Source organism: Lolium perenne, chromosome 7 (assembly GCF_019359855.2).
Source record: "Lolium perenne isolate Kyuss_39 chromosome 7, Kyuss_2.0, whole genome shotgun sequence".
Classification (NCBI taxonomy): Eukaryota; Viridiplantae; Streptophyta; class Magnoliopsida; order Poales; family Poaceae; genus Lolium; species Lolium perenne.
In genome coordinates, this window is record NC_067250.2 from 189,393,665 (window position 1) to 189,417,340 (window position 23,676).

Below are 23,676 nucleotides of genomic sequence, written 5' to 3' on the forward strand. Positions count from 1 at the left end.
CTATGAAACCATAGTATATATAAGAAGACCACAGTTGGTATCGGAAGACCACAGTTGGTATAGGATCAATACTGCGAGATAAAGTAGATGATGTCCCGACCAATTGGTCAAAACCTATAATAGAGTACGCTTGTAGATAACAAATAGCCACAATTGGTATCAACTAGTCCATAATTGGATTATTCGTACCAAGAAGTTGTGAACAAATAAAATTTTGCCAGCCATATAACTATGACCGATAAACCTTCAGACGAAGGATTCATGTCGGATGTCCACAATTGAGTGGATACACCACAAAGATTCTTCGCAAGACCTTAGAAGAGTAGAACCGATAAACTAGACCTAGACCAATATTCTAACCATAAGTCCAATGGTTGGAAGAAAAGGAGTTGAAGACTATAAGAAAACTCCAAGGGGTAGAGTAAAGATTGAGTTGGATGTACAATGACTCAATACTTTGAGAAAAATAGAAGAAGAAGGTCTGAACTGAGAGGAAGTTCAATCTTATTTTCATAAGATTATCGAACACTACTTTCAGAAGGATGTCAGACGAGAAGCCGAGGTTCATACCTCGAGGAAGTAATAAATTGGATTATCACTTGAGCAAGTGAGTAATAGTTACTCAAAAGTACGGAAGCTCAAGTGAATCAAGGATAAAGAAGTTGGATGAAGGAAATATCGGAGACCAAATAAAGCTCAAATAGGCTAAAGACCGAAGGAGTTAGATGATGTCTACGGGTGCTTCTATTCTTGTAGACAGTGTTGGGCCTCCAAGAGCAGAGGTTTGTAGAACAGCAGCAAGTTTCCCTTAAGTAGATCACCCAAGGTTTATCGAACTCAGGGAGGAAGAGGTCAAAGGTATCCCTCTCAAGCAACCCTGCAATCACGATACAAGAAGTCTCTTGTGTCCCCAACACACCTAATACACTTGTCAGATGTATAGGTGCACTAGTTCGGCGAAGAGATAGTGAAATACAAGTGGTATGAATGAATATGAGCAGTAGTAACGGCGCCAGAAAAGTGCTTGCTGGCGTGCAGTGGATGGTAGTAATATTGCAGGAAGTAAAGATGCAGTAAAACAGTAAATAAGCGATGATTCGGTGTTTGGAAACAAGGCCTAGGGATCATACTTTCACTAGTGGACACTCTCAACATTGATCACATAAATAAATAAGTTCTCTTCCTTTGTGCTACATATACTCTTGTTTGATAATGAACACCATTCGTTGTGTAGGGCTACAAGAGCACCTCAATGCCGGAGTTAACAAGCGCCACAACATTCGGCATTCATATTTAAGTAACCTTTAGAGCATAAGAGATCTTTGCAATTTAAACCGAGTACTAACATAGCATACACACTGTCACCTTTACACTATGAAGGGGGAATGAATCACATCAATACTATCATAGTAATAATTAACTCCATAACCTACAAGAGATTATGATCATAACCTACGCCAAGTACTACACGATGCACACACTGTCACCATTACACCGTGAAGGAGGAATAGACTACTTCAATAACATCACAAGAGTAGCACATAGACTAATAGTGATACAAAGCTCTTATGAATCTCAATCATGTAAGGCAGCTCATGAGATCATTGTATTGAAGTACATGGGAGAGAGATTAACCACATAGCTACCGGTACAGCCCTTAGCCTCGAGGGAGAACTACTCCCTCCTCATGGGAGACAACAGCGTTGATGAAGATGGCGGTGGTGTCGATGGAGAAGCCTTCCAGGGGCACTTCCCCGTCCCGGCGGAGTGCCGGAACAGAGACTCCTGTCCCCCAGATCTTGGCTTCGCGATGGCGGCGGCTCTGGAAGGTTTCTCGTACCGTGGCTTTTCCGTCTCGAAGATTTAGGTCAGGGAGCTTTAAATAGGCGAAGAGGCGGAGTCGGAAGGCTGACGAGGCGGTGACACAATAGGGGGGCGCGGCCCAGGCCCTGGCCGCGCCGCCCTATCATCTGGTGGCCCTGTGGCCCTCCTCTGCTGGCTCTCGGGTGTTCTGGAAGCTTCGTGGAAAAATAGGATGTTGGGCATTGATTTCGTCCGATTCCGAGAATATTTCCTTACTAGGATTTCTGAAACCAAAAACAGCAGAAAACAGGAACTGGCACTTCGGCATCTCGTCAATAGGTTAGTTCCGGAAAATGCATAATAATGACATAAAGTGTGAACAAAACATGTAGGTATTGTCATAAAACTAGCATAGAACATAAGAAATTATAGATACGTTTGAGACGTATCAAGCATCCCCAAGCTTAGTTCCTACTCGCCCTCAAGTAGGTAAACGATAACAATGATAATTTCTTAAGTGACATGCTACCAACATAATCTAGATCAACATTATTGTAAAGCATATGAGATGAATGCAGCGATTCAAAGCAATGATGAAGACAATGAGTAAACAACTGAATCATATAGCAAAGACTTTTCATGAATAGTACTTTCAAGACAAGCATCAATAAGTCTTGCATAAGAGTTAACTCATAAAGCAATAGATTCAAAGTAGAAGGTATTGAAGCAACACAAAGGATGATTAAGTTTCAGCAGTTGCTTTCAACTTCAACATATATATCTCATGGATAATTGTCAGCATAAAGCAATATAACAAGTGCAATAGGTAAACATGTAAGAATCAATGCACACAGTTGACACAAGTGTTTGCTTCTAAGATAGAAAGAAGTAGGTAAACTGACTCAACATAAAGTAGAAGAATGGCCTTTCGCAGAGGGAAGCAGGGATTAAATCATGTGCTAGAGCTTTTCAAGTTTTGAAATCATATAGAGAGCATAAAAGTAAAGTTTTGAGAGGTGTTTGTTGTTGTCAACGAATGGTAGCGGGTACTCTAACTACCTCATCAACCAGACTTTCAAGAGCGGCTCCCATGAAGGACGTTATCTCTACCAGCAAGGTAGATCATCCCTCTTCTCTTTTGTTTACACATGTACTTTAGTTTTATTATTTATGGATGACACTCCTCCCAACCTTTTGCTTACACAAGCCACGGCTAACCGAATCCTCGGGTGCCTTCCAACATTCACATACCATGAAGGAGTGTCTATTTGCAAAATTAAGTTGCTTACTGATGAATCAGAGCAAAACATGTGAAGAGAATTATTAATGCAAGTTGTAATTAATTGGGGCTGGGAACCCCATTGCCAGCTCTTTTTGCAAAATTATTGGATAAGCGGATATGCCACTAGTCCATTGTGAAAGTCTGTCAAAAGTAAATGACAAGATCGAAAGATAAAACACCACATACTTCCTCATGAGCTATAAAACATTGACACAAATAAGAGATAATAGCTTTTGAATTGTTTAAAGGTAGCACATGAAGTATTTGCTTGGAATGGCAGAGAAATACCATGTAGTAGGTAGGTATGGTGGACACAAATGGCATAGTTTTTGGCTCAAGGATTTGGATGCACGAGAAGAATTCCTCTCAATACAAGGCTAGGCTAGCAAGGTTGTTTGAAGCAAACTCAAGTATAAAATGGTGCAGCAAGACTCACATATGAACATATTGTAAGCATTATAAGACTTTACATCGTCTTCCTTGTTGTTCAAACACCTTAACCAGAAAATATCTAGACTCAGAGAGACCAATCATGCAAACCAAATTTTAACAAGCTCTATGTAGTTCTTCATTAATGGGTACAAAGTACATGATGCAAGAGCTTAAACATGATCTATATGAGCACAACAATTGCCAAGTATCAAATTATTCAAGACATTATACCAATTACCACATGAAGCATTTTCTGTTTCCAACCAAATAGAAATTAACGAAGCAGTTTCAACTCCGCCATGAACATTAAAGATAAAGCTAAGAACACATGTGTTCATACGCAAAAGCGGAGCGTGTCTCTCTCCCACACAAGCATGAATTTATTCAGAGAACTAAGATAACAAAATGAAAATAAAAGCACACAGACGCTCCAAGTAAAGAACATATGATGTGACCGAATAAAAATATAGTTTCAAGAGAAGAAACCTGATAAATTGTTGATGAAGAAGGGGATGCCTTGGGCATCCCCAAGCTTAGATGCTTGAGTCTTCTTGAAATATGCAGGGATGAACCACGGGGGCATCCCCAAGCTTAGACTTTTCACTCTTCTTAATCATATATCATCCTCCTCTCTTGACCCTTGAAACCTTCCTCCACACCAAACTCGAAACAACTCATTAGAGGGTTAGTGCATAATCAAAATTTCACATGTTCAGAGGTGACACAATCATTCTTAACACTTCTGGACATTGCACAAAGCTACTGCAAGTCAATGGAACAAAGAAATCCATCCAACACAGCAAAAGAGGCAATGCGAAATAAAAGGCAGAATATGTCAAAACAGAACAGTCCGTAAAGATGAATTTTTTAGAGGCACTGGACTTGCTCAGATAAAAATGCTCAAATTGAATGAAAGTTGCGTACATATCTGAGGATTACGCACGTAAATTGGCAGATTTTTCTGAGTTACCTACAGAGAACCCTGCCCAAATTCGTGACAGACAGAAATCTGTTTCTGCGCAATAATCCAAATCTAGTATCAACATTACTATCAAAGACTTTACTTGGCACAACAATGCAATAAAATAAAGATAATGAGAGGTTGCTACAGTAGTAAACAACTTCCGAGACACAATAAAACAGTAGCAAAATAAACACATGGGTTATCTCCCAAGAAGTTCTTTCTTTATAGCCATTAAGATGGGCTCAGCAATTTTAACGATGCTCGCACAAGGATGAGAGTTGAAGCAAAAGAGAGCATCAAAAAGCAAATTCAAAACAAATTTAAGCCTAACATGCTTCCTATGCATACGAATCTTGTAAATAAACAAGTTCATGAAGAGCAAAGTAACAAGCATAGGAAGATAAAACCAGTGTAACTTCAAAAATTTCAGCATATAGAGAGGTGTTTTAGTAACATGAAAATTTCTACAACCATATTTTCCTCTCTCATAATAACTTTCAGAGGCATCATGAACAAACTCAACAATATAAGTATCACATAAAGCATTCTTATTCACATGCATAAAAGTATCATTACTCTCCACATAAGCATAATCAATTTTATTAGTTGTAGTGGGAGCAAATTCAACAAAGTAGCTATCATTATTATTCTCATCAAGTGTAGGAGGCATAGTATAATCATAATCAAATTTACTCTCCATAGTAGGCGGCACCAAAAGACCACTATCATTATAATCATCATATATGGGAGGCATATCATAATCAACATAAACTTTCTCCTCAATACCCGGAGGGCTAAAGAGATCATTTTCATCAAAACCGACCTCCCCAAGCTTAAATTCTTCCATAGCATTAGCAACAATGGTGTTCAAAGCATTCATACTAATAACATTCCCATTAGCATGCATAAGTTCCATGGGTTTTTTAATTTTCTCTTCAAACACATCATGTCCTAATTCAAGATAAAGTTCATAAAGATCTCTCATTTTATTGTTGTCTTCCATTAAGCCTTACTAGTGTAAAACAAGAGACAAAAAGATGCAATTGCAGGATCTAAAGGAAATAGCTTCGAGCACACACACAATGGCAACAGAAAAGTACTTAGTTACCTGGGACCGAAGTATGAGTGCCTTTTACCTTTCCTCCCCGGCAACGGCGCCAGAAAAGTGCTTGATGTCTACGGGTGCTTCTATTCTTGTAGACAGTGTTGGGCCTCCAAGAGCAGAGGTTTGTAGAATAGCAGCAAGTTTCCCTTAAGTGGATCACCCAAGGTTTATCGAACTCAGGGAGGAAGAGGTCAAAGATATCCCTCTCAAGCAACCCTGCAATCACGATACAAGAAGTCTCTTGTGTCCCCAACACACCTAATACACTTGTCAGATGTATAGGAGCACTAGTTCGGCGAAGAGATAGTGAAATACAAGTGGTATGAATGAATATGAGCAGTAGTAACGGCGCCAGAAAAGTGCTTGCTGGCGTGCAGTTGATGGTAGTAATATTGCAGGAAGTAAAGATGCAGTAAAACAGTAAATAAGCGATGATTCGATGTTTGGAAACAAGGCCTAGGGATCATACTTTCACTAGTGGACACTCTCAACATTGATCACATAAATAAATAAGTTCTCTTCCTTTGTGCTACATATACTCTTGTTTGATAATGAACACCATTCGTTGTGTAGGGCTACAAGAGCACCTCAATGCTGGAGTTTAACAAGCGCCACAACATTCGGCATTCATATTTAAGTAACCTTTAGAGCATAATAGATCTTTGCAATTTAAACCGAGTACTAACATAGCATACACACTGTCACCTTTACACTATGAAGGGGGAATGAATCACATCAATACTATCATAGTAATAATTAACTCCATAACCTACAAGAGATTATGATCATAACCTACGCCAAGTACTACACGATGCACACACTGTCACCATTACACCGTGAAGGAGGAATAGACTACTTTAATAACATCACAAGAGTAGCACATAGACTAATAGTGATACAAAGCTCATATGAATCTCAATCATGTAAGGTAGCTCATGAGATCATTGTATTGAAGTACATGGGAGAGAGATTAACCACATAGCTACCGGTACAGCCCTTAGCCTCGAGGGAGAACTACTCCCTCCTCATGGGAGACAGCAGCGTTGATGAAGATGGCGGTGGTGTCGATGGAGAAGCCTTCCGGGGGTACTTCCCCGTCCCGGCGGCGTGCCGGAACAGAGACTCCTATCCCCCAGATCTTGGCTTCGCGATGGCGGCGGCTCTGGAAGGTTTCTCGTACCGTGGTTTCTCCGTCTCGAAGATTTAGGTCAGGGAGCTTTAAATAGGCGAAGAGGCGGAGTCGGAAGGCTGACGAGGCGGTGACACAATAGGGGGCGCGGCCCAGGCCCTGGCCGCGCCGCCCTATCATCTGGTGGCCCTGTGGCCCTCCTCTGCTGGCTCTCGGGTGTTCTGGAAGCTTCGTGGAAAATAGGATGCTGGGCATTGATTTCGTCCGATTCCGAGAATATTTCCTTACTAGGATTTCTGAAACCAAAAACAGCAGAAAACAGGAACTGACACTTCGGCATCTCGTCAATAGGTTAGTTCCGTAAAATGCATAATAATGACATAAAGTGTGAACAAAACATGTAGGTATTGTCATAAAACTAGCATGGAACATAAGAAATTATAGATACGTTTGAGACATATCATTAGACCTTACCAAAATCAAAGACTAGTAGAATGATTACTTTCATGGAACCTAAAGGAACCAAAATTGTTAGAGGTGTCAACTATAATCCATGATTGGATAGACTAAATGAGTCTAATCCATTCTTAGGGAAATAAATACTCAAGACCATTTCCTTGGTTAGTACCTTACTAAGTACCATTATTGCAGTTTTGATAGTAAGGGAAAAACAAAGACCTATTTTTACCAATTAAGGGTATGTTATCCAATTAGTCTTCAGTTAGGACTATCAGTACCGGAAGAAGTCTTAATCATTGAATCTTCAATGAGAAAGGAAACAAGAGTATAGTATTGAAAGAAATCATGGAATTAAAGTAAGAAGCCATGGTTCACAGATAGACACTAATGGATTCCAGGAAGAATCTGGACAAGGGGTATACTCAATTATATCCAGTGAGATCACCATGGAATTCGAGAAAAGATGTAGTCTGCACAAGTCAGATCCACATTCCGAAACGTGAGAGAGATCAAACTTCGAGGACGAAGTTTAGTTTAAGGGGTAGAGACTGTAATATCCCAGGATTTGGGGTTACAAAAATAGAGGAAATAGATGTGTGCATTGCATTCATGCATAGAAAATCCGGGGAATTTTCGCGCTTTAAAGTAAAACAGTCATAGTAACTGAAGTTTCACTTGACCTTGGCAGAATTGAAGTAGCTCATCAAGTTAAGCGCTATAAACTTCACTGTGATCTTTGCTTAAACCCATCAAGGTGATCGAGGTTTCTCTTACGTCGGTGGAATTGAGTTAGTACTCGACGTGAGTGCAATAAACTTCGACATGACCTTTGTTGAACTATTTGATTTAAGGGAACACAATTGGAATTCAATTTAAATATGAGTGATAAGAATTCAAATTGAAATTGGAATTGGAATTTGAATTCTAGACCATTATATAACATACAACATGTTTAATCAAACAAAATATAAAACTCAAAAATAAATAAAGTATTTAACATTTAATTACATCATCCAATATTACAAGGTTTATATAGACAAGTAATTCAAGAATAAGGATATTATACAACAAGGAAACAAAATTCTTTATTGATATTCACACAATAATACAATGTCTTTATAAATGAATAAAATAATATTACAAATATAAATAAGAATCAAATATTACTAATAAGAATTCACATAAGTATTAGTACAACCCTTATTGAAATATTACAAGTTACATAAGAAATATGAGATTACAAAATGGAACTAAAAGAAATTCTAAATCTAATCTATATCTTCTCAACATTTCTTATTCTTCTTTTCCTGCAATAAGAAAAAAATAAACAATAGACAAAGAATTGTTGTGTTAAGGTTAAAATGTTTGTCTCCGCATTTTGGGAGACATTTTAGTTTTGGAAGCTAGCTAATGGGAGTCAAGAACTAGTCTTGATCCCCAAATGGTGATTAGAGGGAATTCTTTCTTAGGCAACATCATGAACAAATGGATCATGTAAAGGGACAGATGGGTCAGTCGGATCATGAGGGAATAAATCAAGTAGGCAACCAGGGACAAAGAGCAACAATGAAATGATCCATTACTATAGGCAACAAGGCAGCAATGTTTTTCCCTCTAATCTAGTTAGAGTCCATTAAATCCCACAAATTAATTCAAATGAATCATCTTTGACATGGAATGGTCAATATGATTCTAGCTAATTATTTGGAGCCACTTGTTAATTAAGCAAAGGCTTAATTAATAAAGCCAGTCTAGATCGGAGATTAAGGCTCACAGGAATAATGCAAAGCTTAAATGCCAATAGATCAGTAGGCACAATACAGTTGGCAGTCACAAATAAAATTCAGTCTAAGATAACTACAAGATAGCCGTGCAGTGTACTTGGAGGCAAGGAACAGCCAACCCAGGATAAGATCAAATAGTTATGAGTTGCACAAGGAGTAAGGGAAAGCAAACTTGTCCTCGTGCACTAGAAAGGGGAACACACACGCATGCAGCTCACACAACACAAGCAGCTGTGTGCTGTCAACACCACAGACAGTAGCCCAGTAATATAAAGGCAAGGGCATCACAGCTAGCCGAACCATTTGGCTCAGGCTTAACCAAAGCATACCACAATCATAGACCACCAGATCATCCTCAGGTAATAAACCAGGAAAATAGTATCAAGATCATAAGGATATAACAGAAGCTGGGAGGAGCAGGCTAACCACAAGAAGGAAAGTATTTTCAAAATCCACAAGACCAAGCTACCAGATCAGCAGGTAGAAATCCATCAGCAATACAAGTTTTGTTCTTAGTTTTTGCATACAACAGGGGAGAAATAAAGGGTAATATGCAAAGCCAGCAAATCCATCTATCCTTCCACTAGATTTTTATCTAGGGGGATTGGAAGGATCTTTTCCTCTCAGATCTGGCATAGAAGTGCTATGCCAATATCATCACTGAGAAATACAAAGCCACATAAAAGCATCTGTTCTTATCCAAGATTTTGCCTCAGCCTTTGCATCATAGGCAGGGTCAAGAGGATCCAACATTGGATCTGTTCTTATCAGTTATATCTAAAAATAGGGGACAGCAAGATCCAACTGTAAAATCCAACATTGAAAAAATCATCTCTTGGTTACTATTGAGCAACCAGATCATATTCCAGAATCTACAAAAGCATCCCTTGTGCACTACAACACAATTCTGTCCAGGATCATATATACATATGCTTTAGCCATTATCATAAGCAAACAGTAATAATCAACATATTACAGAAATCTACTTAGGGTCCAGGAAAACAATCCCAGGCCAACCAAGTAGTACCATAATCGCAACATAGCACTGTAAGCATGCATATGAGCTCAAAATCCAACTCTGATGTTGTGACGCCCCCAAACCGGTATCCTGAGGATTCCAGCGATCCAGCCGAAATCCGCACGATATCGATTCAGAGACGCCCTCCGACACGACGTGCGCGAAGAATCACACACGTGATGCCAGAGGAATTAACACGAGCGGCAACATTACATCAGGATTACAATAGAGCCCACAAGATACATATATTACAACAACGACTCCAACGAGTCAAGATACAAATATACAATACAAAGATCCAAATCATACATAAGATCAAATACGTCCGAGTACGGACAAGATACAAATTGGACTAAGAGTCCTGAAGATAACCAGTGGCGTCCATAACCCTGCCCAGGCCAAGCCGGAAGGGTAACCTTGCTAACATCGTCATCTTGTACCTGTCAAAGTCGGGCCATCGGTTGCCGACAAGAGGAAGCAAAAGAGAAAGGGGAAAAGGCGAGAGTAAGTACCAAGGAACGAACTCCGGCACGTACTTAGCGAGACTAGAAATGGCTATGCTCGCCGGGCGAGTATAATATATATATCGCCGGGGGCTATATGGTAGGTTTAGCGGCAGCAAAACTATAACCAATAGAGACACGCTACAACATCCGTCTAATCAGATAAGATAAGAGAGCGCACAAGGTAACACATAAATACTACACAAACATAACCCAGCCGATTACACATATCCCCTCCAACAATTGCGAAGAGGCAATGTAAAAGGCACTCAACGGTGGACAAGTTTTATTAGGTATCGGTTGTAGTAATGCTATATTACTACGCAAGTTATTATCAGATTATTAACAACAAGTATAAGGTGTAAGTTGTTCTATGATCAAGCTATACAATTCCAAGTCGTCCATAACCGCGGACACGGCTTATCGATAAGATGTACACCCTGCAGGGGTTGCCCAAATGTAACCATACGCATGCTCGACCCACTTACGACAGGTGGATGTCTCACAACAAGACCGTTCCCAGTTCAACAAGAAAGTCTAGGGGGGCCACCCGACTAAGCTACCCGTAACGAAGTCCGGCCGTACTCCGAAGCGGACTCAGGGTTTGCGTTAACGGCTAGGCGTGCAAACCACACGCTTCGCTAAACGTTCCGCGGGGTACAGTACAGAATATAAACACCCGAAGGCAACAGGAAGTAAACACCCGAAGGCAACAGGAAGTAAACATGCATGCGCCAAATAAAACCAAGGTTGTGGCCCCCTTTTCAACTAACTTGAGAAAAGGTAATGGGTGAGGGGGGGTCCCAATAATCGTCCCCACGCATGGGTAGAGCGCTCAATCTCGGAACAGATAACAAGAACTCGGGTCCTAGGGGACATTAGCAAGTCAAAGTTCCGATGCTTTCGCAAAGGGGCTCACAGATGCCTCTGCTTACAATTTTAGTTGTTAACAATAAATAAAGCATGTGTATCTCCACCAACTGGTATAGCATGTGATAACCTCCCAACAACCCAACATATCCCGATAACAGATCGAGATAAACAACAGAGCCTAAACACGCCTACGACTCGCAAGGCTCAAACATCAAGCAACGGCTATGGGTAAGGAATGATACATATAGGATTATTATGGTAAACAAGTGGAATAGGACACGTGACTCGATAAAGAAGCGCAACATAAGGATAGCAATGCGAGGGAGAGTGTAAAATAGGTGAAGAGAGAGGGCTCGCCTGTGAAAAGTTGCAGAAGAACTTGTCGAACAACTCATCATGTCTCGCAACACCACTTCGTGATCCTATCCGGGAAGAAGCAAATGCTACAACAAACAACGGATGCAAATCTTACAACTACGGAGAAGAATCAGCATGCTCAAGATGATATGCATGGCATGACAAATATGGTGCAATGCAACTTACCCAATTTAAGCGGAATTGAAATCCCGACACATAATTATTAAGTTCGAGTTAATTTCCTACCGCGCAATTTAAATATTGATTAGCATGGCAAGACATGGCATGGTGAGCTAATTCAAATTTAAACGGAGCGGGGAACCATATATTGCAATTCCCAAATACTCCGCCCTTATATATTAGGTGATATGCACAAACTAACACAATTCTACATGATGCAATATGCAAACATGTATATGGATGACAATTTATTAATCTATGCCTTCCTCTGATAAAGGTAGACATATTGCTTGCAGCAATTGGATTTGTAGAACAAAATATATATGATAAACAAGTTTTGCAAAGTAAAGATAATTGGAGGCAGGAAGGGTGGATTTAATCCTCCGGTGCTGATATTTGATCCCAGATCTGGAGCTAGTTCGCTGGCTTGAAAAGATACCGAAACAAAGACAGATATTTCTACAGGAATCGTCAACTGAATTTTAACCGAGGTGTTATTTGAAATTGCAGAGCAGCGACGGAAGAGAGGCATTTTGCTGTCCCTGGGATTTGGATCTGGTTCTGCTGGGAAGTTGGATCCAGCAGCTCGATACTAGAGCTGACGAAAGATTGTTATTGAACTGAGGTGTCACAGAAACTTGACTAGACAAAGATGCGTGATAGATAGCTAGCCAGGCAAGCAGGCAGGCAGCTGAATCAATTACGTGGTGAATAGCTAGCTACGTAAGCAGCCAAGCTAGCAGGTGGAGCGATTGGTTATACTCGTGTGTATCTAGCTGAAAAAGGTGTAGAAGTGGTGCAGCTGGTTGTATGGAGACAGCGGGCAAACTACTCATGACCAAACAATTTACAGCAAGGGAACAAAGCGAAACCACAGCACGGCTGGGCGCTGCTGGACAGTTAACTGACGAAAAAGAGCAGGTGTTAACTGAAACTGAACAGATGCAACGAAAGGAAAAAAGAAAAGGGTGTGTGTCTTCACTGGGATTTGATCCTGAAACTGTAGGAATTGAACCAATAGCAGGGTCATGCGGGCTAGCATCGTCTGGTGATTTGAAACAAGATCGCGGCCAACAGAAACATCTCCAAACGCGAGGACGGAAAAGATACAGAACGAGCGCGGCTCGTGTTCCAGGTAAACATGACATCGGCCGCGAACACGACGCCAACTGCTGGATGCAAACGAGCGGGATAGCAGGGGAAAAGGTTGTGGCGCTCACCTGGTGTAAGTCCAAGACGGAACGACACGGCGACGGCGGAGTCGATGAAGAGGAAGTAGAGGCGAGCGGTGACCATCGGTGTAGAAGAGGACGGCAACGGCGAGGTCCGTGGTGTCATCCAGGAGCAGCCTCCGCTCCTGACCTTCAGCGTAGAGAACAAGAACACCACGGTGGCTCCATCCACGTGCTCAGCGCGGCTAACGGCGGCTCTAGGCGACGACGAGCTTGAGGATTTCCCGGCGATGTTTAACTGAATTTTATCTGAATTTTGCTCTGTCTCTCTGCTTTCTGTGGAAGAGGAGAAGAACGGAGGGAGTTGTAGTGGCGGCGGAACAAGAGAAGGAAAGGGGGGTTAGGGTTCTTGGAGAGCCTCGATCTGGAAGGAAAAAGGTAGGGAGAGAGGAGGGGAGCAGGTGAGAATTTTCTTGAGGAGGGAGCAGGTGGGTGCGGTGGTGGAGGTCACACCTCCTGCCTGTTGAGAAAGTCGACAACCACAGCAGAGGTTGAACCATGCCAGTGGAAGGAAAATAAAAGGATAGGAAGGAAGCCATCTGGCCTTTTTCTCTATTTGCTGGGATTTTGCAAAATCAGAGGAGAATAAACGGGAGAAAGATAGGAATCAAAGAAAGAAAGAAGAGATGGAGGAAAAAGTTTGGCAAAACAAAATATAGTTTTATTTTAGAGTTTTATTAAATGAAAAGAAAGGGGTAGGTTTAATAAAACCATATGAGAGGGAAAAACAAAATAGCTAGGGTTTACAAAATAATTTTATTGTGTTGAAAAACATGAATGATATGATGCATGATGTCATGACGATGCATAAAAGAAAATAACAAACAAATCTAATTAGGGGTACTACCCGGGGCCGTTACAATCGACACCACTAACAAGGGATCGCGCCCCGAGATCCCACCTCAAGGTACGGGGGAGAGAGGTGAACTATCGGGTCTTCAGGCGACGTGTCGATCTCCTCGACACCACTAACAATGAGTCTTGCTCCAGCTTGGGTGGTCGACACCACCAACAAGAAGTCGTTGTTCCGATGACGATGATGACTCCGGAGAAACAAAGGAAGGAGTAACAGTCACACAGACCCACCAGTTCAAGTAACAAGAGCGAATAATAAGAGTAGTCGGTATGGTCATGTCTCCATCCCGCACTCAAAGTATTACTCTGCACATGAATAGGAGAGTCGTCTAATAGCTCCCAGAATTCTGATTGACGACATCGTCAAGCATTGTTAGCGAAGATTCGACGGAGCCGATGAACAAAGAATTGTAGAAAGATCAGAGAGGCATAGATGACATCAATGGAGAAGACGAAGGTTAGCCGCCGGTGATGTTCTTCTGTCAGAAAGTCTTCAGAGATCGGTCATATTAGGTTAAGGCAGAGATCGTCCAACCGACGTCGGAACCTAAGACTCAGAGAAACAGATAAGAGAAGATCCAAAACTCGCAAAGGTAAGATGAGAAAGAATTTAGATAAGGAGAAAAATCAGAGCTAATCAGATCTATCCAACGAATTTTTAGAACATAGGTTTGACACGCTAAACTGAACGACCATTGGCAAGGCTATCCTACAGGCTGGACTAGTGGGGTACCGTCAACCTGAGCTCTGATACCAACTTGTGACGCCCCCAAACCGGTATCCTGAGGATTCCAGCGATCCAGCCGAAATCCGCACGATATCGATTCAGAGACGCCCTCCGACACGACGTGCGCGAAGAATCACACACGTGATGCCAGAGGAATTAACACGAGCGGCAACATTACATCAGGATTACAATAGAGCCCACAAGATACATATATTACAACAACGACTCCAACGAGTCAAGATACAAATATACAATACAAAGATCCAAATCATACATAAGATCAAATACGTCCGAGTACGGACAAGATACAAATTGGACTAAGAGTCCTGAAGATAACCAGTGGCGTCCATAACCCTGCCCAGGCCAAGCCGGAAGGGTAACCTTGCTAACATCGTCATCTTGTACCTGTCAAAGTCGGGCCATCGGTTGCCGACAAGAGGAAGCAAAAGAGAAAGGGGAAAAGGCGAGAGTAAGTACCAAGGAACGAACTCCGGCACGTACTTAGCGAGACTAGAAATGGCTATGCTCGCCGGGCGAGTATAATATATATATCGCCGGGGGCTATATGGTAGGTTTAGCGGCAGCAAAACTATAACCAATAGAGACACGCTACAACATCCGTCTAATCAGATAAGATAAGAGAGCGCACAAGGTAACACATAAATACTACACAAACATAACCCAGCCGATTACACATATCCCCTCCAACAATTGCGAAGAGGCAATGTAAAAGGCACTCAACGGTGGACAAGTTTTATTAGGTATCGGTTGTAGTAATGCTATATTACTACGCAAGTTATTATCAGATTATTAACAACAAGTATAAGGTGTAAGTTGTTCTATGATCAAGCTATACAATTCCAAGTCGTCCATAACCGCGGACACGGCTTATCGATAAGATGTACACCCTGCAGGGGTTGCCCAAATGTAACCATACGCATGCTCGACCCACTTACGACAGGTGGATGTCTCACAACAAGACCGTTCCCAGTTCAACAAGAAAGTCTAGGGGGGCCACCCGACTAAGCTACCCGTAACGAAGTCCGGCCGTACTCCGAAGCGGACTCAGGGTTTGCGTTAACGGCTAGGCGTGCAAACCACACGCTTCGCTAAACGTTCCGCGGGGTACAGTACAGAATATAAACACCCGAAGGCAACAGGAAGTAAACACCCGAAGGCAACAGGAAGTAAACATGCATGCGCCAAATAAAACCAAGGTTGTGGCCCCCTTTTCAACTAACTTGAGAAAAGGTAATGGGTGAGGGGGGGTCCCAATAATCGTCCCCACGCATGGGTAGAGCGCTCAACCTCGGAACAGATAACAAGAACTCGGGTCCTAGGGGACATTAGCAAGTCAAAGTTCCGATGCTTTCGCAAAGGGGCTCACAGATGCCTCTGCTTACAATTTTAGTTGTTAACAATAAATAAAGCATGTGTATCTCCACCAACTGGTATAGCATGTGATAACCTCCCAACAACCCAACATATCCCGATAACAGATCGAGATAAACAACAGAGCCTAAACACGCCTACGACTCGCAAGGCTCAAACATCAAGCAACGGCTATGGGTAAGGAATGATACATATAGGATTATTATGGTAAACAAGTGGAATAGGACACGTGACTCGATAAAGAAGCGCAACATAAGGATAGCAATGCGAGGGAGAGTGTAAAATAGGTGAAGAGAGAGGGCTCGCCTGTGAAAAGTTGCAGAAGAACTTGTCGAACAACTCATCATGTCTCGCAACACCACTTCGTGATCCTATCCGGGAAGAAGCAAATGCTACAACAAACAACGGATGCAAATCTTACAACTACGGAGAAGAATCAGCATGCTCAAGATGATATGCATGGCATGACAAATATGGTGCAATGCAACTTACCCAATTTAAGCGGAATTGAAATCCCGACACATAATTATTAAGTTCGAGTTAATTTCCTACCGCGCAATTTAAATATTGATTAGCATGGCAAGACATGGCATGGTGAGCTAATTCAAATTTAAACGGAGCGGGGAACCATATATTGCAATTCCCAAATACTCCGCCCTTATATATTAGGTGATATGCACAAACTAACACAATTCTACATGATGCAATATGCAAACATGTATATGGATGACAATTTATTAATCTATGCCTTCCTCTGATAAAGGTAGACATATTGCTTGCAGCAATTGGATTTGTAGAACAAAATATATATGATAAACAAGTTTTGCAAAGTAAAGATAATTGGAGGCAGGAAGGGTGGATTTAATCCTCCGGTGCTGATATTTGATCCCAGATCTGGAGCTAGTTCGCTGGCTTGAAAAGATACCGAAACAAAGACAGATATTTCTACAGGAATCGTCAACTGAATTTTAACCGAGGTGTTATTTGAAATTGCAGAGCAGCGACGGAAGAGAGGCATTTTGCTGTCCCTGGGATTTGGATCTGGTTCTGCTGGGAAGTTGGATCCAGCAGCTCGATACTAGAGCTGACGAAAGATTGTTATTGAACTGAGGTGTCACAGGAACTTGACTAGACAAAGATGCGTGATAGATAGCTAGCCAGGCAAGCAGGCAGGCAGCTGAATCAATTACGTGGTGAATAGCTAGCTACGTAAGCAGCCAAGCTAGCAGGTGGAGCGATTGGTTATACTCGTGTGTATCTAGCTGAAAAAGGTGTAGAAGTGGTGCAGCTGGTTGTATGGAGACAGCGGGCAAACTACTCATGACCAAACAATTTACAGCAAGGGAACAAAGCGAAACCACAGCACGGCTGGGCGCTGCTGGACAGTTAACTGACGAAAAAGAGCAGGTGTTAACTGAAACTGAACAGATGCAACGAAAGGAAAAAAGAAAAGGGTGTGTGTCTTCACTGGGATTTGATCCTGAAACTGTAGGAATTGAACCAATAGCAGGGTCATCTGGGCTAGCATCGTCTGGTGATTTGAAACAAGATCGCGGCCAACAGAAACATCTCCAAACGCGAGGACGGAAAAGATACAGAACGAGCGCGGCTCGTGTTCCAGGTAAACATGACATCGGCCGCGAACACGACGCCAACTGCTGGATGCAAACGAGCGGGATAGCAGGGGAAAAGGTTGTGGCGCTCACCTGGTGTAAGTCCAAGACGGAACGACACGGCGACGGCGGAGTCGATGAAGAGGAAGTAGAGGCGAGCGGTGACCATCGGTGTAGAAGAGGACGGCAACGGCGAGGTCCGTGGTGTCATCCAGGAGCAGCCTCCGCTCCTGACCTTCAGCGTAGAGAACAAGAACACCACGGTGGCTCCATCCACGTGCTCAGCGCGGCTAACGGCGGCTCTAGGCGACGACGAGCTTGAGGATTTCCCGGCGATGTTTAACTGAATTTTATCTGAATTTTGCTCTGTCTCTCTGCTTTCTGTGGAAGAGGAGAAGAACGGAGGGAGTTGTAGTGGCGGCGGAACAAGAGAAGGAAAGGGGGGTTAGGGTTCTTGGAGAGCCTCGATCTGGAAGGAAAAAGGTAGGGAGAGAGGAGGGGAGCAGGTGAGAATTTTCTTGAGGAGGGAGCAGGTGGGTGCGGTGGTGGAGGTCACACCTCCTGCCTGTTGAGAAAGTCGACAACCACAGCAGAGGTTGAACCATGCCAGTGGAAGGAAAATAAAAGGATAGGAAGGAAGCCATCTGGCCTTTTTCTCTATTTGCTGGGATTTTGCAAAATCAGAGGAGAATAAACGGGAGAAAGATAGGAATCAAAGAAAGAAAGAAGAGATGGAGGAAAAAGTTTGGCAAAACAAAATATAGTTTTATTTTAGAGTTTTATTAAATGAAAAGAAAGGGGTAGGTTTAATAAAACCATATGAGAGGGAAAAACAAAATAGCTAGGGTTTACAAAATAATTTTATTGTGTTGAAAAACATGAATGATATGATGCATGATGTCATGACGATGCATAAAAGAAAATAACAAACAAATCTAATTAGGGGTACTACCCGGGGCCGTTACAGATGTCTACGCCCCCCCTCCTTTTCCTGTAGACAGTGTTGGGCCTCCAAGAGCAGAGGTTTGTAGAACAGCAGCAAGTTTTCCCTTAAGTGGATCACCCAAGGTTTATCGAACTCAGGGAGGAAGAGGTCAAAGATATCCCTCTCATGCAACCCTGCAACCACAAAGCAAGAAGTCTCTTGTGTCCCCAACACACCTAATAGGTGCACTAGTTCGGCGAAGAGATAGTGAAATACAGGTGGTATGAATATATAGTAGCAGTAGCAACGACACCAGAAAAGTGCTTTGCCCAGGACAGTAAACAAGCAGTAGTAACGCATCAGTAGTAACGCAGTAAAACAGTAAACAAGCAGCGATAGCAGTATTTAGGAACAAGGCCTAGGGATCATACTTTCACTAGTGGACACTCTCAACATTGATGACATAACAGAATAGATAAATGCATACTCTACACTCTTGTTGGATGATGAACACCATTGCGTAGGATTACATGAACCCTCAATGCCGGAGTTAACAAGCTCCACAATTCAATGTTCATATTTAAATAACCTTAGAGTGCATGAAAGATCAACACAACCAAACCAAGTACTAACATAGCATGCACACCGTAACCTTCACACTATGAAAGGAGGAATAGATCGCATCAATACCATAAGGCGGCACGGCCAGGGCCTGGGCCGTGCCGGCCTATCATCTGGGGCCCCTGTGGCCCCCCTCTGGCGACTCTCGGGTGTTCTGGATGCTTCCGGGGATTCTAAGATGCTGGGTGTTGATTTCGTCCGATTCCGAGAATATTTCCTTACTAGGATTTCTGAAACCAAAAACAGTAGAAAACAGCAACTGGCCCTTCGGCATCTCGTCAATAGGTTAGTTCCGGAAAACGCATAAATATGACATAAAGTGTGCATAAAACATGTAGATATCATCAATAATGTGGCATGGAACATAAGAAATTATCGATACGTCGGAGACGTATCAGCATCCCCAAGCTTAGTTTCTGCTCGTCCCGAGCAGGTAAACGATAACAAAGATAATTTCTGGAGTGACATGCCATCATAACCTTGATCATACTATTGTAAGCATATGTAATGAATGCAGCGATCAAAACAATGTAAATGACATGAGTAAAACAAATGAATCATATAGCGAAGACTTTTCATGAATAGTACTTAAAGACAAGCATCAATAAGTCTTGCATAAAAGTTAACTTATAAAGCAATAATTCAAAGTAAAGGCATTGAAGCAACACATAGGAAGATTAAGTTTCAGCGGTTGCTTTCAACTTGTAACATGTATATCTCATGGATATTGTCAACATAGAGTAATATAACAAGTGCAATAAGCAAATATGTAGGAATCAATGCACAGTTCACACAAGTGTTTGCTTCTTGAGATGGAGAGAAATAGGTGAACTGACTCAACAATAAGAGTAAAAGAATGGTCCTTCAAAGAGGAAAGCATCGATTGCTATATTTGTGCTAGAGCTTTGATTTTAAAAACAAGAAACAATTTTGTCAACGGTAGTAATAAAGCATATGTATCATGTAAATTATATCTTATAAGTTGCAAGCCTCATGCATAGATACTAATAGTGCCCGCACCTTGTCCTAATTAGCTTGGACTACCGGATCATCGCAATGCACATGTTTTAACCAAGTGTCACAATGGGGTACCTCTATGCCGCCTGTACAAAGGTCTAAGGAGAAAGCTCGCATTGGATTTCTCGCTATTGATTATTCTCAACTTAGACATCCATACCGGGACAACATAGACAACAGATAATGGACTCCTCTTTTATGCATAAGCATGTGGCAACAATTATTTTTCTCATATGAGATTGAGGATATATGTCCAAAACTGAAACTTCCACCATGGATCATGGCTTTAGTTAGCGGCCCAATGTTCTTCTCTAACAATATGCATGCTCCAACCATAAGGTGGTAGATCGCTCTTACTTCAGACAAGACGAACATGCATAGCAACTCACATGAAATTCAACAAAGAGTAGTTGATGGCGTCCCCAGGAACATGGTTATCGCACAACAAGCAACTTAATAAGAGATAAAGTGCATAAGTACATATTCAATACCACAATAGTTTTTAAGCTATTTGTCCCATGAGCTATATATTGTAAAGGTGAAGAATGGAAATTTAAAGGTAGCACTCAAGCAATTTACTTTGGAATGGCGGAGAAATACCATGTAGTAGGTAGGTATGGTGGACACAAATGGCATAGTCGTTGGCTCAAGTATTTGGATGCATGAGAAGTATTCCCTCTCGATACAAGGTTTAGGCTAGCAAGGCTATTTGAAACAAACACAAGGATGAACCGGTGCAGCAAAACTCACATAAAAGACATATTGAAAACATTATAAGACTCTACACCGTCTTCCTTGTTGTTCAAACTCAATACTAGAAATTATCTAGACTTTAGAGAGACCAAATATGCAAACCAAATTTTAGCATGCTCTATGTATTTCTTCATTAATAGGTGCAAAGTATATGATGCAAGAGCTTAAACATGAGCACAACAATTGCCAAGTATCACATTACCCAAGACATTATAGCAATTACTACATGTATCATTTTCCAATTCCAACCATATAACAATTTAACGAAGAAGAAACTTCGCCATGAATACTATGAGTAGAAACTAAGGACATACTTATCCATATGCAACAGCAGAGCGTGTCTCTCTCCCACACAAGCATTTATTCAAACAAAACAAAAACAAACCGATGCTCCAAGTAAAGTACATAAGATGTGACCGAATAAAAATATAGTTTCAGGGGAGGAACCTGATAATGTTGTCGATGAAGAAGGGGATGCCTTGGGCATCCCCAAGCTTAGACGCTTGAGTCTTCTTGATATATGCAGGGGTGAACCACCGGGGCATCCCCAAGCTTAGAGCTTTCACTCTCCTTGATCATAATATATCATCCTCCTCTCTTGACCCTTGAAAACTTCCTCCACACCAAACTCGAAACAAACTCATTAGAGGGTTAGTGCATAATCCAAAACTCACATGTTCAGAGGTGACACAATCATTCTTAACACTTCTGGACATTGCCCAAAGCTACTGGAAGTTAATGGAACAAAGAAATCCATCCCACATAGCAAAAGAGGCAATGCGAAATAAAAGGCAGAATCTGTCAAAACAGACCAGTCCGTAAAGACGAATTTTAAAAGGGCACCAGACTTGCTCAAATGAAAATGCTCAAATTGAATGAAAGTTGCGTACATATCTGAGGATCACTCACGTAAATTGGCATAATTTTCTGAGTTACCTACAGAGAATTTTGCCCAGATTCGTGACAGCAAAGAAATCTGTTTCTGCGCAGTAATCCAAATCTAGTATGAACTTTACTATCAACGACTTTACTTGGCACAACAAAACACTAAACTAAGATAAGGAGAGGTTGCTACAGTAGTAAACAACTTCCAAGACTCAAATTTAAAACAAAGTACTGTAGCAAAATAACACATGGGTTATCTCCCAAGAAGTTCTTTCTTTATAGCCATTAAGATGGGCTCAGCAATTTTAATGATGCACTCGTAAGAAATAGTATTTGAAGCAAAAGTGAGCATCAAGAGGCAAATTCAAAACACACTTAAGTCTAACATGCTTCCTATGAAAAGGAATCTTGTAAATAAACAAGTTCAAGAAGCATAATGCAACAAGCATAGAAAGATAAAACAAGTGTAGCTTAAAAAATTTCAGCACATAGAGAGGCATTTTAGTAACATGAGAATTTCTATAACCATATTTTCCTCTCTCATAATAACTTTCAGTAGCAACATGAGCAAACTCAACAATATAACTATCACATAAAGCATTCTTATCATGAGTCTCATGCATAAAATTATTACTCTCCACATAAGCATAGTCAATTTTATTAGTTGTAGTGGGAGCAAATTCAACAAAGTAGCTATCATCAAATATAGGAGGCATATTGTAATCATAATCAAATTTATCCTCCATAACAGGTGGAACCAAAAGACTACTATCATTATAATCATCATAAATAGGAGGTAAAGTATCATCAAAGTAAATTTTCTCCTCAATGCCCGGGGGACTAAAAATATCATGCTCATCAAAGCCAGCTTCCCCAAGCTTAGAACTTTCTATATCATTAGCAACAATGGTATTCAAAGTGTTCATACTAATATGTTCCATGGGTTTTTTAATTTTCGCATCAAACCATCCATGTCTTAAATCAGGAAATAGAATAAGAAGCTCATTGTTGTCCATTATGCCTAACTAGTGTAAACAAGAAACAAAAAGATGCAATTGCAGGATCTAAAGGAAATAGCTTCGAGCACACACACATCGGCAACAGAAAAGTACTTATTACCTGGGACCGGAGTATGAGTGCCTTTTACCTTTCCTCCCCGGCAACGGCGCCATAAAATAGCTTGATGTCTACGCCCCCCCTCCTTTTCCTGTAGACAGTGTTGGGCCTCCAAGAGCAGAGGTTTGTAGAACAGCAGCAAGTTTTCCCTTAAGTGGATCACCCAAGGTTTATCGAACTCAGGGAGGAAGAGGTCAAAGATATCCCTCTCATGCAACCCTGCAACCACAAAGCAAGATGTCTCTTGTGTCCCTAACACACCTAATAGGTGCACTAGTTCGGCGAAGAGATAGTGAAATACAGGTGGTATGAATATATAGTAGCAGTAGCAACGGCACCAGAAAAGTGCTTTGCCCAGGACAGTAAACAAGCAGTAGTAACGCAGCAGTAGTAACGCAGTAAAACAGTAAACAAGCAGCGATAGCAGTATTTAGGAACAAGGCCTAAGGATCATACTTTCACTAGTAGACACTCTCAACATTGATCACATAACAGAATAGATAAATGCATACTCTACACTCTTGTTGGATGATGAACACCATTGCGTAGGATTACACGAACCCTCAATGCCGGAGTTAACAAGCTCCACAATTCAATGTTCATATTTAAATAACCTTAGAGTGCATGAAAGATCAACACAACCAAACCAAG

The 23,676-nt window shown here is 41.5% G+C and overlaps 2 long non-coding RNA genes across 2 annotated transcripts; both read right to left on the bottom strand.

Moving 5' to 3' along the window:
• Window positions 1-10,204: 10,204 nt before the first annotated feature.
• LOC127326260 (uncharacterized) lies at window positions 10,205-13,648 on the bottom strand. Its single transcript, XR_011748686.1, has 2 exons — window positions 13,110-13,648; window positions 10,205-11,795 (listed from the first exon to the last, which is right to left on the bottom strand). It is a non-coding gene; the product is annotated as an uncharacterized lncRNA (long non-coding RNA).
• Window positions 13,649-14,896: 1,248 nt separating this feature from the next.
• On the bottom strand, window positions 14,897-18,340 carry LOC139833295 (uncharacterized). Its single transcript, XR_011748736.1, has 2 exons — window positions 17,802-18,340; window positions 14,897-16,487 (listed from the first exon to the last, which is right to left on the bottom strand). It is a non-coding gene; the product is annotated as an uncharacterized lncRNA (long non-coding RNA).
• Between the last annotated feature and the right edge of the window lie 5,336 nt (window positions 18,341-23,676).